Below are 14,924 nucleotides of genomic sequence, written 5' to 3'. Positions count from 1 at the left end.
GGGGGTGCTTTTTTATTTAATATATATATATATATATATATATATATATATATAAAATAGTACATATATATTTTTTATTTTAAAAAAAATATATAAAAATAATGTATGGGGAATTAATTTTTTTTTAGAAATAGTAATTTCTTACGTGGAAATGACGTGGCTCCGACGTGGTATTGACGTGGCGTTGATGTGTAAACGAGTGTAACACACTCTCCGTTGTGAGAGTAGTATTCAGTTTTGAGGGGTAAAAATAATACACTTTAAAGATGTTAAGGGGGGTGAATAAACAGAAGTTTAGTTTAAGTGCTAAAGTGAGTTGAGCGGACAAGTTCAGCGGGGAAATCATGTCTTTTCTCTTGTTTATATTATTTTATTAATTTTGTTAGTTGACTTTTGTTTAATTGGTAACAAATAAACATAGCCAATGAAATTATCTCTCCGTCTGAATATTTGAGGCCACCTCATTACAAAAGACGGACGTTATTTTATCAAAGTTATTATTTTATATAAGTTATTATTTTATATTAAGGGCCGACACAGACCGATGAAGAAATATTCCGTCGATTTTTGAGGCCTTTGCAAATAAAAGATGGATATTATGTATATAAATACGTAATAAAATAAATAAATTCGGGCGATGCCGAAATTCTTATAACAACGCAAAAATATTTTATTATTTTATTGTTTGTATCTTGGCAAGACGATTTAGGACGACCAATAAAATTAAGCAACCGCTTCGTAGCCATGACATATCTAAAATTTAATCTAAGCCCACACTTTTTAACAAAAATTATATTTTAAATACATATATTTACACATGTCTTTACAATTTATTTTGTGATTATTTATTTGTTACAAACATTTTATTTATAAGTGTTTATACAGGTTCTCGGGAATACTCATCGGGAGTGATATTCAAAGAAGAGCTTGAAATTTTTGTTTTTGTATTTTCTTTTATTCTTATCATTGTACAATTCTTAATTATAGTGAAATCTTTATTTTTGGGGCGTTGGGCGGGGATGTTCTTTATTTATACAATCCTTATCACACGGTTAGACAAATTTAGGTCATTAATATTTTTAGAAAAATTAAATTAATTTAGATATTTAATCAATTAATTCATACTTATACATTTAAAAACATTGCGTGATCTTTTTCTTTAAAATAAATTTTTCTTTATTCAATTTTTCTTTTCTTTCCATACACATTCTTATATGCTTTCGATCATCTTCACACATTTTTTATATACAATAATTTATGTAATTTATACATTCTTTATATGCAAATTATTTATATTATTTTAATGCATATTTTAGATTTGTAGTTATAAACATTGATTTTTTTTTGTCTTGTAAAAAACTTAAGTCTGGTCGGGAACCACATTTGTGAATTCTGAAGGGTGCCTAATACCTTCCCTTCGGAATAACTTGAATCCTTACCTAGAATTCAAACTGATTTCGTAGATTAAATAAAGTCATACTTGTTAAATAAATAAATAGGTTTCCTATTTTTTCTTAAAAATTAGGTGGCGACTCTGTACAAATTTATTCTTTTAGAGTCTACAATGTCATGCTCGTTTTGACCTTAGGTAAAAATCGGGTATGACAACACCTTCACGGCTAGCTAACACAACCCCCATTAATGCCCAATTTAAAAATTTTTACACATAACCCATCCACCAATTTTAGGAGTCAATTAATAAAACATTATTAAGTGGTATCATCATACAGACTATAACTTGCAAGAAATGTCATTAGCCAACACTTAGGAGGTTTCTTCATATCCCACAGACTCTATTATTAAAATCACTTGGGGGATTCCATCGTACCCCACGAGGTTTTCATAAATCATTCACTTAGGGAATTTTATCATACCCGTTAAGGTTTTTAAAACCATCCTTAACCATTTAACCATTTATACCATGCATTAGTTTCAAAGAGAATAAGCCAAACCAAATTAGATGACCAAATCTCATTCATTGACAATTTCACAAACAGGTTGAGAACACATTATTTTCAAACCATATATCAAGGCAGTACCATCAAATTGGGGATTAACCATGACCCCTCCATTTAATTATCATTCCCATGAATCCCACAATGTTAATAAACATTAATAAAGCATGATTTTTTTTATAATAAATCATGGAAAATCAATTTAATGATCAATCATGTCTAAATCCCTCAACCATTTCAAAACCCACATCAAAACCATGCCATAATAATCAATTTATACCAATAAGAAAATATAAGTTCAAGGAAAAGAGATACATGCCTTAATTACCAAGAAATTTGAACAATACCATACTCCTAGGACCCTAGATGATCACCTCAATGAATCCTAGCCTTGAGTTGAAAAAGAGATTTTGAGAGAGGGTGTTTAAGAGTGAATAATGAAGAGTGAATAATGACCTTTGCGTATTGAACAACTGATGAGAATTGGTCCTTGTATGTTTTAAAAGTCGTGTATAAGTGAAAGAGTGTTACTACCCTTCTCCCTTTTTTAATTAAACAAAGCAATCGCAAAAATACACAGGTCCGCATCACGGACCTCATTGCGGTGACTACCTTCTGCATCGCAGGGCTATCACGGAGGCTTACTGCCCCCATTACTTAAAACTACCCCGAACCCCATCCTAAAATTTTAAAACTCTCTCAGATTACCTTTTTTACATTCGGAACATGATTTGAGTCAAAAATCGATATTTCAAGCACAGAAAGGCCAAAAATAAAATACTCAAAATTTAAGGATGTTATTCAAAGTGATAAGGAAATATGGACTACCTTTCAAACTGCTCATGAAGGAACTTCTATTGTGAAAAGGCCAAAATAGACAATCTCAATGGATAGTACAAATTATTCAAAATGAAAGATGGAGAACTTGTTCGGGACATGCATACAACGTTTACTACAATCCTGAATGAGATCTACTCCTTGGGAAAACTGAGTATACTGCCAAAATCTTGGGAAAATAAGGTAGAAGTTATTATAGAAGCAATAAATCTTGACACTTTGGAGATAGATGAGCTCATTGGAAAACTGATAACTTATGAGTCAAAGAAAAATCAAGAAAAAAATATAGGGTCAAAGGGAAAGAAAAGAACTATATAGGGACAAAGGGAAAGAAAAGGACTCTCTCCCTCAAAGCTACTGAGAATATTGACTATGAAGAGGAAAACCTGGCCTTGGTCATAAGAAGATTTTAAATATTCTTCAAAAAGGGCTAGAACTTTTAATGAATACCTATCAAAGTTTAAGAAAAGGAAGTTCAACTATGTCATAAGTGTGAAAGCCCTGATCACTTTATCAAATTTGGTCGACTGTGGGTGTCAGAGCACAGGAAAGTTTATGGTAAAAAACATAGAGATCAAAAAAGAGAATTTACTCTCCCCTCTCACAGAAAAATGACTTCTCAAGAGGCTGATGTTTTTGTACAAAGGGCACTAGCTGTTATGGGGGATGGCTCTGATGAAAATAAGTCCAACAATAAATCCTTATTGGCAATGATGGAAGTAGAAGAGGGATACACTATAGCTCTTCTTACTATGAGTAACTATGAAGATGATCCTGAAGATAGGGACCTAACTCAACCAATCCTTGGACTTATCGCTGGCTCTGAGTCAGAAAATAAATGTGACCAAGAAGAAACAAGGTATGTTTTCGGATGTAAAGCAAATGTTCACAAATATTCTAACATGAAACTTGAATATTTTATTATTATGCTTATAGATGCATATCACTCTGCTTGTTCTAATAAAAAAAGTCTAATGAGTGGTTATACCTCTTTAAGATTGGAATATGAGAACCCTGAAGAGGACAATACATCTTTGAGAAATTTTCTTAAGGAATTCTCTGACAAAGGTAAGAGTTAAGCCACCATTCATCAGCAAAATAAGGAGGACATAAAGAAACTAAATATTAGCCTTGATGAATTATCTGAGAAAAATACATTATTGCTAAAAGATTTGAACAAGGATAAACTTGATCTAGAACATAATCAAGTGGATGAAGTCCTATACCCTTCCCCCTCATATTCAAAGTAGTTATTCCATCTCTAAACATGGGCTAGGATTCAGACCTGAGCATTACAAAGCAAATTTGTCTATAAATATAGTTTATTTATGGGAAAGAAGGACACCTCAAAAATTAATATCCTTCACATAAAGGTGAAAAAGAAATTTCAAGTTCATAAATAGATACAAGACTCAGAAACTAAAGAAAATGTTGTCCATTAAGAGAGAACTTCCTCATTGGGCTGAAAGAGATTTGATCCATCCTTTTTCTCACAAAAAAAGGCACAAGTTAATCTGGGTGCCCAAAACTAACCTCTAAATTATATTTGTAGGATAAGAAGGAAGGAAAAAACAAGCATTGGTACCTTGACAATGCTTGCTCTAGACATATGACTGAAAATAAAGAATACTTTCTCTCTCTTATAGACTATTAAGGTGGAAGTAATGCTTTTTGAAAATAGTAAAATTTGAGAAGTTATTGGTGTAGGAAAGGTTGGAAGAACAATGTCACGTTTTATTTATAATTTTCACTATGTATTTGAACTAAAATACAATCTTCTAAGCATATCTCAAATGTGCGATAAGGGAAACAATATGAAGTTTATTCCTACGGACTGTATTGTGACAAACTCTGTTAGTGGGATTATTGTACTCAAGGGAGAAAGCATAAAAATATGTACAAAGTAGATATTATGGATACTACAAAATTTACACTGACATGCTTTAGTGTTATGAAAATTAGCTCATTATTATGACACAAAATGTTAGGACATGCTAGCTACTCAACAATCAACAAACTAGTGGCAATTGATTTGGTGTTAGGATTATCATAAAACAAACTGAATAAATCTCTTGTGTGTGATGTTTGTGCAAAGATAAAATATGTTAGATCCTCGTTCAAGCCTAAAAGAATGGTAAGCACCACTAAACCTCTTCAATTATTGTATATGGACTTGTGTGGTCCAATGAGAATTCTCAGTAGAGGAGCGAAGAGGCATGTATTTGTGATTGTAGGTGATTATTCAAGATTCACATGGACACTCTTCTTGAGTTTTAAGGATAAGACACTTGAGGTATTCCAAATATTAGTTAAAATTGTTCAAAAGAAGTTGAATGCTAAAGTTATAGGAATAAGGTCTGATCATGGTATTGAATTTAAAAATTCAAACTTCTTGACCTTTTGTGTTGAAAATAGTATTGATGACAACTTCTCTGCACTTAGAACTCCTCGTGAAAATGGTATGGTTGAAAGAAAGAATAATTCTCTAGAGGATATGGCTAGAACAATGCTCATAACAAGTGGTCTTCCTTAAAATGTTTAAGCTGAAGCAGTAAACATTGCATATTATCTTCTTAACAGGTGTATGATTAGATCACTGCTAGACAAAACCCCTTATGAACTACTCAAGGGTAGAAAGCCAAATCTAACCTATCTAAGACCTTTTGGGTGTAAATATTTTATTTACAATAATGGAAAGGACATATTAGGAAAATTTGATGCAAAAATTGATAAAGGTATCTTCTGAGATATTCTTCACAGTGTAAGGCTCATAAAATCTACAATAAGAGAACTAGTTGGTAGAAGAAATTTATTTATGTCATATTTGATGAAGCGAATCATGAGGACAGGGAAAGCTGCATAGATGAGGGCAATTGTAGGTTTAAACTGACCCATGTTTCTAAAGATAAAGAAGAACACAAGGACACCACTCCAGCTGTTAAGAAATATGCTATAACTCAGGAGGAGGTGTCTTCCTCGGGGGAACTGCTCATTTAGATTATTCATGCTTTCATCTTGATGCACCTAGTACTTCTCCGCCTAATACTAAAAGAAATTAGGAATATAAGAGTCACATCCCATTGAAAATATTATATCCCCCTAAATTCAGACATGCAGACTAAAAATAAGTTGAGAAGTATGTGTACTTACTTAGCCTACCTGTCACTGATTAAACCAAAGAACATCAAAGAAGCTTTGTAAGATACATATTACATTGTTGTTACACAAAAAGAGTTACATCAATTTTACAGAAGTAAGATATGCCACTTAGTTTCTAAGTCTCCATATATGACTGTCATATGAATTAGGTGGGTATTTAGAAATAAGTAAGATGATCAAGGTGTAGTCACTAGGAACAAGGCCAAACTGGTGGTGCAATAATTCAATTAAGATGAAGGTGGACTATGATGAAATATTTTCCCCTACTGCTTGAATGGAAGCCATTAGAATGTTGATGGTATTTGCTTCCCATAAGGAATTAAAACTTTTTCAAATGGATGTGAAAAGTGTCCTCTTGAATGCTTATCTGAATATAGAAGTTTATGTGAAACAACTACAAAGTTTTGAGATCTTTGAATATCCAGATCATGTGTATAATCTTGACAAAGCTTTATATCATCTTAAGCAGGCCCCAAAATCATCGTATGACAAACTGTCCTCTTTTTTTCTAAAACATGGATATACTAGAGAGACAATAGACAACAGATTGTTCACAAAAAGGAAGAATTCAATCTTTTTTTGTGCAAATCGATGTAGATGATATAATATTTGGAGCTATATATGGTGTTTTATGCAAGAAATGCTCCTCATTAATGAGCAGTGAGTTTGAAAGGGTTGAAGGAAGAAGTAAGCACAACTATTGGACTTCTTTGTGGTATGAAAGCAGTAGCAAAAACAAATGAGCATGATGAGGGAATTGACCTTTTTTTATTGAGATTACACATCAATCAAACCAAGGCTGGAACATACATACATAGACAAAAGTATAACAAGGAATTATCAAAGAAATTTGAGATGAATGGAGCAAAGACAAGCAGTACTCCTAGTGTTACTACCACAACACTTGATAGAGATGAGGTTGGTGTGTCTGTTGCTAAAATAAAGTATTAAGGAATGATTTTCTCCTTACTATATCTTACAGCTAGTAGAACTAACATTGTGTATAGTATAGGTATATGAACTAGATTTCAATCATCTCCCAAAGAATCTTACTTAAGGACTGTCAAGAGAATTTTTAGGTACCTCAAAGACACTCAAGGAATGTTTATATGGTATTCTGATGGAGATTTCTTTGATATTGTTTGTTATGCTAATGCTGATTATGCGGGATATTTGGTGGACAAAAAAAGTACTTCTGGCTTGGATCACTTCTTGAAACTGTGTCTTTTCTCCTGGGCAACAAAGAAATAAAACTCTGTGGCTCTTTCAATTGTTGAAGCTGAATATAAAGTTGCTATATCCTTTTTTTCTTAACTTCTCTAGATCAGATAAGACAACAACTTAGTGACTATGAAATCAACATCGAATGTATTTCTATCATGTGTGATAACACAAGTGCAGTTAATATGGCTAAAAATCCAGTGCAACATAGCAAAATAAAATACATTAATGTAAGATATCACTTTCTTAGAGATTATGTAGAAAAAGGGTTGATAGAAATAGTGTTTTGTGGAAGTGATGAACAAATTTCTGATATATTCATCAAAGCATTGGAGAGAGAACATTTGGAGAAGAATAGATTGGCCCTTGGATAATAAAATCTTATAGAAGAAGGACTACAGTCTTCCCCCAAGTGCTTGACTATGAAACTAAGGTAAGAGATCACGTTTGCAAATTATTAGATATGGTAATTAACTTAGTCTTTGTTCCTTGGTAGGCTCATATCTACCACTTGAGTTCTCACCATCAAAGTGAATCTTAATTTCAAAGTAAAAGCTCAAGAAGACACATAAGGACCTAGTTCTCAAGTCATATATGCAGATCCTTTGCAAAGAATTCAAGTTATTTCAAATATTAAAAGTATTATGTTTCTGTCTTAAGATCTGATCCTAATTATCAAACCTCGAACACCTACATAAGACAAAATCTTAAGCGAGAAAAATAAATAAATACCTCTTTTTGCAATCATTGCTCTCTCCTTTTAAAACTGACAATCATCACTTCAATCATTATACAATCCTTCAATTATTTCTTCTTTTCTGTAAAAACTCTCCACATTCACCGAAGCTCCACTGCAAACTTCAAATATCTCTCAAACTCACTTTCCTAACAAAAAAGAAAACTCTCTTCTCCGCCAATGGCTTCCCTAAGTCCTTCATCCTCAAAACCTAATGCGTAAAAATTTCACTCTCTTGTGTATTATTTCAATTATGAGGGTCTCTCCTCTAGTGTACCTTCTTAGGGGGAACGTAAATCTAGATCTTTCTCACCGTCTCTTCCATTCTCTTCTCCTAAATTATCTTCACTCATTCCATCTCTAAATTCCTCACCAAGACCCTTATATCCACCTGTTCAAAAGTCAAATTCTATCAACTATTCATGGACATCTGAAGGAGCAGTCACTACTCCAGTCCCTGCTCATAACCCTAAATTATTTTTTAAGGATGAAAAAATTGTTAGTGATGGGGATATTCTGATAAACTCCAAATAAATTTCTCAAGCATTAATCTTATTCCTGATTACAAAAAAGGGATGCACAAAAGCGTAAAGTCTAAATGCACCCCAAATCAAAAGTAGTTCCTCAAATCTCTCCTGCCTTTCTTTCAAAAATCACTAATCCTAGGAAAAAAGGTTGCTGAAGTGAGAAAGGCTATAGAGGCAAAGAAAGATAAGGTGGCTAGAGGAAAGAATAAAATAGATGATAATAATGAACCTATAGAGATTAATGAGGATGAAGATGCATATATGGAGGAATAGGATGAAGAAGAGGAAATTACTGAGAAGAAGGGAAAGGTCAACAAGAACTATGAAAAGTTCTTGAGATTGAGTTTCATTGGCTACTACTCTACTCAACTGATGCTCAGGGGTAGAACTTTTGCTAAAGAGGTAATTGATAATCTTTCCATTGTTTAACTACTTAAAAAACTTAGGTTTCAGGGGTGGAATCACTTGTTTTTGATAGAATAACATGTGTTGCATAAATTTGAGGTAGTAGAATTCTATGTTAATTTGAAGTTCTTGGATAGGTGGATGATCAGTTTTAGTATAAGGGGAGTTGAAATTATTCTTGATCCTATAAGACTAGAAAAAGTATTAGGTGTTCCCTCTGAATAGTTAAAAGAATATGTGTGGAAGAAGGATGTTGAGTGTTTTCTTATCAATAAGTTCACTAAAGAAAAGAAAAAGAATAATCCTGAAAAAGTAAATAGTGCAGAGATAACTCCTAGCCATAGGTTGTTTGCTATTGTGCACAAGGAGATACTGCCCAGGAAAGGGAGAAAATCAAAGTCTTGCTTCAGAGATCTAAGGATAATGAATGTCCTAGACATGAGTGAGAAGGTATACCTTATTGCATTGATGATCAAACATACGAGGAGTGTGACCTCTTCTAAGACTGAGCCTTATAGTCTTGCATATGATTTTCTTCTCTTTGTTGTGTTTGTAAAATTTAATGTACCCCTAGAAAAAGGTATTGTTGCAACAAGGTTTGATATGTTACACTCTTTACCCTAAATGAGTGTGATTACTTTAGTGAAAATACTATAGGAAAGAAGTGCACCATCCCTATCACTTAACCTATGGACTTGAAAGCAACATTGAAGGATATTGCTCAGTTAAAGGAAGAAAATTTGGTTTAAGGGAGTGTGTGAAAATGTCACAAGCACAGGTAGATTCCCTTAAATCAGAAATGATTAAAATGCAGAGCATTCATTTTGAGCAAATCCAGCAGCTCATTGCTCTCTTTTTGGAGCTCAGTCCAATCATTTATCTTCCTCTTAAACCTTGATATCTTTGATTTTTTTGTTCTGATGATACGTCAATTTATTTTTGATACTTTGTAACTAATTTTTGGATGTTTTGTTTTGTATCAATAATTGTCTTAATGTTGTGCTTATCTTGTTATAATTTTCGCCTTATGCCTGCTACTGCTACTTGTGAATCTTATGTGACTTTCTTAATTGTGTCTCTATTGCCTCAATGATATTGAGTTCTTTACTATCTACTTTATCTCTAACATTATCTCTATCTAATTTTTAATGATGTCAAAAGAGGGAATTTGTATTAACATGTTAACAGGTGTGCAAGGTGTAGTAAAAATGCAGGCGTATGAGTATATTGAGCAGTAGTGATACTGATCTCATAGACTTACACAAAAATGAAGTTAGATTTGCCTTATAAAAATGGGGTAAATTGAAGATTCCTTGAGTCCCAAATTTTGATAGTTGACAAATTCTATTTTTATTTAAAGTCCAAGTATGTAAGGAAAATTTAAGAGAGAGAAAGCCTTTGCCTTCTCTCTAAAAAAGCAAGGAAAATCTTCAACATTTACTGCAACTACCAACCAACATCAACTCTAATGGATATGACAGATAAAGTGATGCAACCATAAGAGGAAGATCTTCTGACAAGAAGCATAAATAAGCTTAAATAGGTACCTACATTCTCTTCTCATTTATTTTCTACTTCTAGTACGATGAGCTTTAAAGATAAAATATTAATAGATAATCCCATCAACCCTATAGACTCTATCCAAAAAGACTTTTCATCTCTTCAACTTAGACGACGAGCAAGAAAATAAGTTAAATCATCCTTTTTTTATACCCATTTTGGCTTCTGATAAAAAAAGATTATATACTCCATGGGAACAAGTTGTTATAGTGAAACTTCTGGGCAAAAGTCTAGGCTATAACTACCTTAGATCTAGGCTGAAAGAGTTATGGAACCTCAACAAAGATTTAAACCACATAAACCTAGGAGAAGATTTCTACCTTATCAAGTTTATTCACAAACAAAATTATGAAAAAGTCCTCCTTCATGGACCTTGGTTCATTGGCTCACAATATCTCTCCACTCGTAAGTGGGAACAAAAGTTCAATCACTTAAAGGAAACTTCCAACTACACAACTATTTGGATATGCCTACCCAAACTTCCCACTGAATATTATGACCTTCAGATTTTTCAAAAAATTGGCAATACTATAGGCACGGTTCTGAAAATTGACAGTTGCACATGGACTGCTTCAAGAGGAAGATGCACTAGATTGTGTATCTTGACACCACTTAACAAACTTTTTCCTCCAAATGTTCTTATTGGGTCTCACCTTCAAAAAATTCTCTTTGAGAGTACCACTCCTCTATGTCAATTATGTGTATGTTTAGGTCATAACATTCATTACTGTTACAAAAATAAAGAAAAAAACTCTGAGAATTCCGAAAACCCTAACGCTGATCATTCTCAAGAAAAAAAGAAGTAAAAATTGAAGAAAAAAATTTAAAAATGAGTAAAAAAATAGATTCAGAATAAAAAAAACAGAAAAAGAAGAAAAAAAATGAAAAAATAGAAAAATAAGGGGAAAAAAAATGACGATGAATTTACTTGGACCATAGTTTCATATAAAAAAAAAAAGCAACAACAACAACAACAACAACAAACCCAGTGTATTCCCACCTAGTGGGGTATGAGGGGGGTAAGATGTACGCAGTCCATACCTCTACCTCTGAAGAAGTAGAAAGGTTGTTTCCGATAGACCCCTGGCTCAAGGCACGAGATACCACACAAACACATAGTAAAGCACAGAAGCAGATTACATAACATAAATATGACACCCATAAGTAATATAAAACAGAGGAGAGCAGAGGAAAGCACACAGATTCGTAATGATAAAAAGCAAGAATAATAGAAATTTTAATAGATTTCAGTCTCTCTACCTCCATCGCGGTAGTGGTATGAACTGCATACGTTTTATCCTTTCCAAACCTCATTATGTGAGAATATACTGAATATATTGTTATTGTAATAGATTTCATAATCTTTCTATCTCTAAAAATCAGAGAGAAAAAAAGTAAGAATCCCACACCTCCTACGTGTACTAACACACCCCAACAAAGGGATACGGTTATCACAATGGCCACGTCGACCAAAAGAAATTTCCAGGATGTGAAGTTCAATGCTTCCACGTTAAAAGTAAAACAAAATACCCATTTTACCATGTGCTCGTCTCCACAACCTACACCAACCACTCAATCCATCAATCCTTTAATAAAAGATTTTAATACTAACAGTACCTTAGAGAAGGCTTCAATTACTTCAAATCCCCCTACTCTATTGCCTATTTCTAGTTCAAATAGTGAAACCAACTATCCTAGTACTTCTACAAATAGTACAACCTATAATCCTAGGGACAATTAACCTTTTGCAGCTAATACTTTAATACAATCCGATACACATCTATCACATGCTTAGACTTCTACTTTCACTCCCTCATTAACAACAAGCAATTATACTACAAGTACCACAACAACTCACGTTCCTTTACAACCTTTTACCCCCAAGGAAAATTTACGTCAACTCATTTCCTCCTTGAATGAGCAATTTTAAAACTCTCCAGCTATTAATATAGCAAGTACTTCCACTCATAATAATCCTAGCATGAACAATAACTCTACTATCAAACCTACAATCCTTTCTTCAAATATTTCTTCTATAACAATTGATACACCTTCTATAAAACTAATGTTGCACCACCAATATCCACCCAACAACAAAACTCATCCTCCACAACCAAAAATGCCGCGACACCTTCTCAACCAGCATCACCGAAACTCCTTCAACAATCATCCTTCATTATCCCAAAACCCCGCAATACAACACAACCACTAAAATTGGACCCTAGAGAATTTCCAAGAACTGCCGAGCATGAACCAAACGCAGAACTGGGAGACGCAAACATTACCAACTTTAGAGAAGAACATCCCGCTATATCAAAATAATTGGACAACAAATTGGAGGCCGCCATCAGTGAGCGGAACAACACTAAACAATGCTATATCGATGGACCTCTTTCCACCCATTGTCACGCTATCGAAGCTAATTTAAAATTACCATAATTTGGTGAATGCCCACTACATGCAAAAACAATATCTAATAGACCTAGGAGCGACGATGCTACATATGCAAATGAACTTAATGCCAAAAAACAACACGAACATGAGTTGGGACCCATACCAACAGATGAATTATTCAAATTGGTCCACTCCCCATATGCAAACCATGTCGCCAATGTGGGACGTAATGACTCACGACCAAGAAGTGCCACAGATGCAGGACAATAATATGCCATAGCCACAACTGGAACACGACGAAACAATACCAAACGGCATCACTTAGGTAATGACTTTGATCACACTCGAGGATTTGCTAACATTTACTTTCAGACAAATTGTAGAAGAACATGTTTTGGTGACAATCCAGCCGCCAGTTCCAAAGATTTCAGTCAACATCAAATCATATCCGGTGAATCATATGCATTAGTATGCCATCCTGTTGGCAACAACGGAGAGGGAGAGCAAAGACTTCTTATTTCAGAACCAAATTGCGATAAACCTAGAGATATTACTGGCACTAAGATGGGCCTCATCACTCTGGACACAATCATCCACGAAGATTATCACCTGGAACTGTAGGGGCGTAAATAGCTCGACCTTTAGAAGGAATGTACTGGAGATTACAGCTCTCATGGAAACTAAATTATCGGATGAAGAGCCACTTATGTGACTTTTACCATTTACGGATGTCATACATGTGCCGACTTTTGGGCACTCAGGTGGTATAGCAATTTATTGGAATAACAATGAATTAATTATGACATAAGTTCTTACGAAACAAGAAATACATGCAAGCCTACAGGTTAGTCCAAATACTTCTCCATGGACTCTCTCTATTATATATGCTAGAAATAGTAATCACTACAAAAAAGTTCTATGGAAAAATTTGAATGATATATTCACAAAATTTTTTGGCCCTTGACTAATGGGTGGAGACTTTAATGAAATAACTGACACTTTTGAAAAATTTGGTGGGAATGGGGTTGACAACAGAAGAATCACTAACTTCATGGACTGCATTAATAACCTAAATATGATAGACCTAGGTTTTGTTGGTCCGAAATTTACTTGCACAAATATGCATAAAAATCAATCTAATATAGTAATGAAAAGACTAGATTGATCTTTTTGTAATCCGTTATGGCTTAACTTATTTTCAGACTCTATGATTACACACCTTCCTAGAGTCCATTCAGATCACTGTCCTCTTTTACTAAATCTTATTAAAAGTGACAAGATCAATATTTTAAAATTTCGTTTTTAAACTATGTGGTTGCACCACCCAGAGTTCAAAAACATAGTTAAAAATTGCTGGCACACTAACTACAATTACCATAATGCCACCATTAGTTTTTCGTATGCTACCACTAATTGGAATAAGGACAACTTTGGTAACATCTTAAAAAAAAGAGAATAATTTTAGTCAGAATAAATGACCTTCAGAAAATGGATCCGGCTAAAAAAATGAATTTCCACTATGATCTTGAAACAACTCTTCTTCAAGATTCTAATAGCATCCTAAAACAAGAAGAGGATTTCTTGAAATTGAAATCACAAATTCAATGGACGCTAGACGGCGACGCTAATACTAGGTTCTTCCATATTTCTACAATAAAAAAAAGACGTAGAAATAGAATTTTGGGTTTAATTGATTCCGTCAAAAACTGATCCTTCCAACCAAAAGACATTAAAAACCTATTAAAAACCACTTTAAAAGTATTTATACCACCGAGATAACGAGCTGCCCCATTTTTAGTGCACAACATGAGGACAATAGTCTCTCAGATGATGATCATCAAATTCTCAATAACCAACTAACAATCGATGAGATTAGAAGAGCCATTAACTCTTTCAAACCATTGAAAACTCCAGGACCGGATGGGTTGCATCCCATATTCTTTCAAAAATTCTGGGATGACACTAATTTCTCTATTATTAAAACTTGTACGGATGCGTTCTCCTTGAAAAGTATAGGCCCGGAGATCAACCAAACTCATCTTCCTTGTCCCAAAAATCAATATACCGAAACAAGTCGCTCATTACAGACCTGTAAGTCTTTGCAACACTATCTACAAAACAATCACCAAG

The 14,924-nt window shown here is 33.7% G+C and overlaps 1 long non-coding RNA gene across 1 annotated transcript; it reads right to left on the bottom strand.

Annotated features, from left to right (window-relative positions):
* Nucleotides 1-3,902: 3,902 nt before the first annotated feature.
* Nucleotides 3,903-12,177, bottom strand: LOC124897087. The gene is made up of 2 exons (XR_007053676.1): nucleotides 11,661-12,177; nucleotides 3,903-5,837 (listed from the first exon to the last, which is right to left on the bottom strand). It is a non-coding gene; the product is annotated as an uncharacterized LOC124897087 (long non-coding RNA).
* Nucleotides 12,178-14,924: the final 2,747 nt, after the last annotated feature.

Source organism: Capsicum annuum, chromosome 3 (genome assembly GCF_002878395.1).
Source record: "Capsicum annuum cultivar UCD-10X-F1 chromosome 3, UCD10Xv1.1, whole genome shotgun sequence".
NCBI lineage: Eukaryota > Viridiplantae > Streptophyta > Magnoliopsida > Solanales > Solanaceae > Capsicum > Capsicum annuum.
This window is presented reverse-complemented; position numbering and strand designations above follow the sequence as displayed.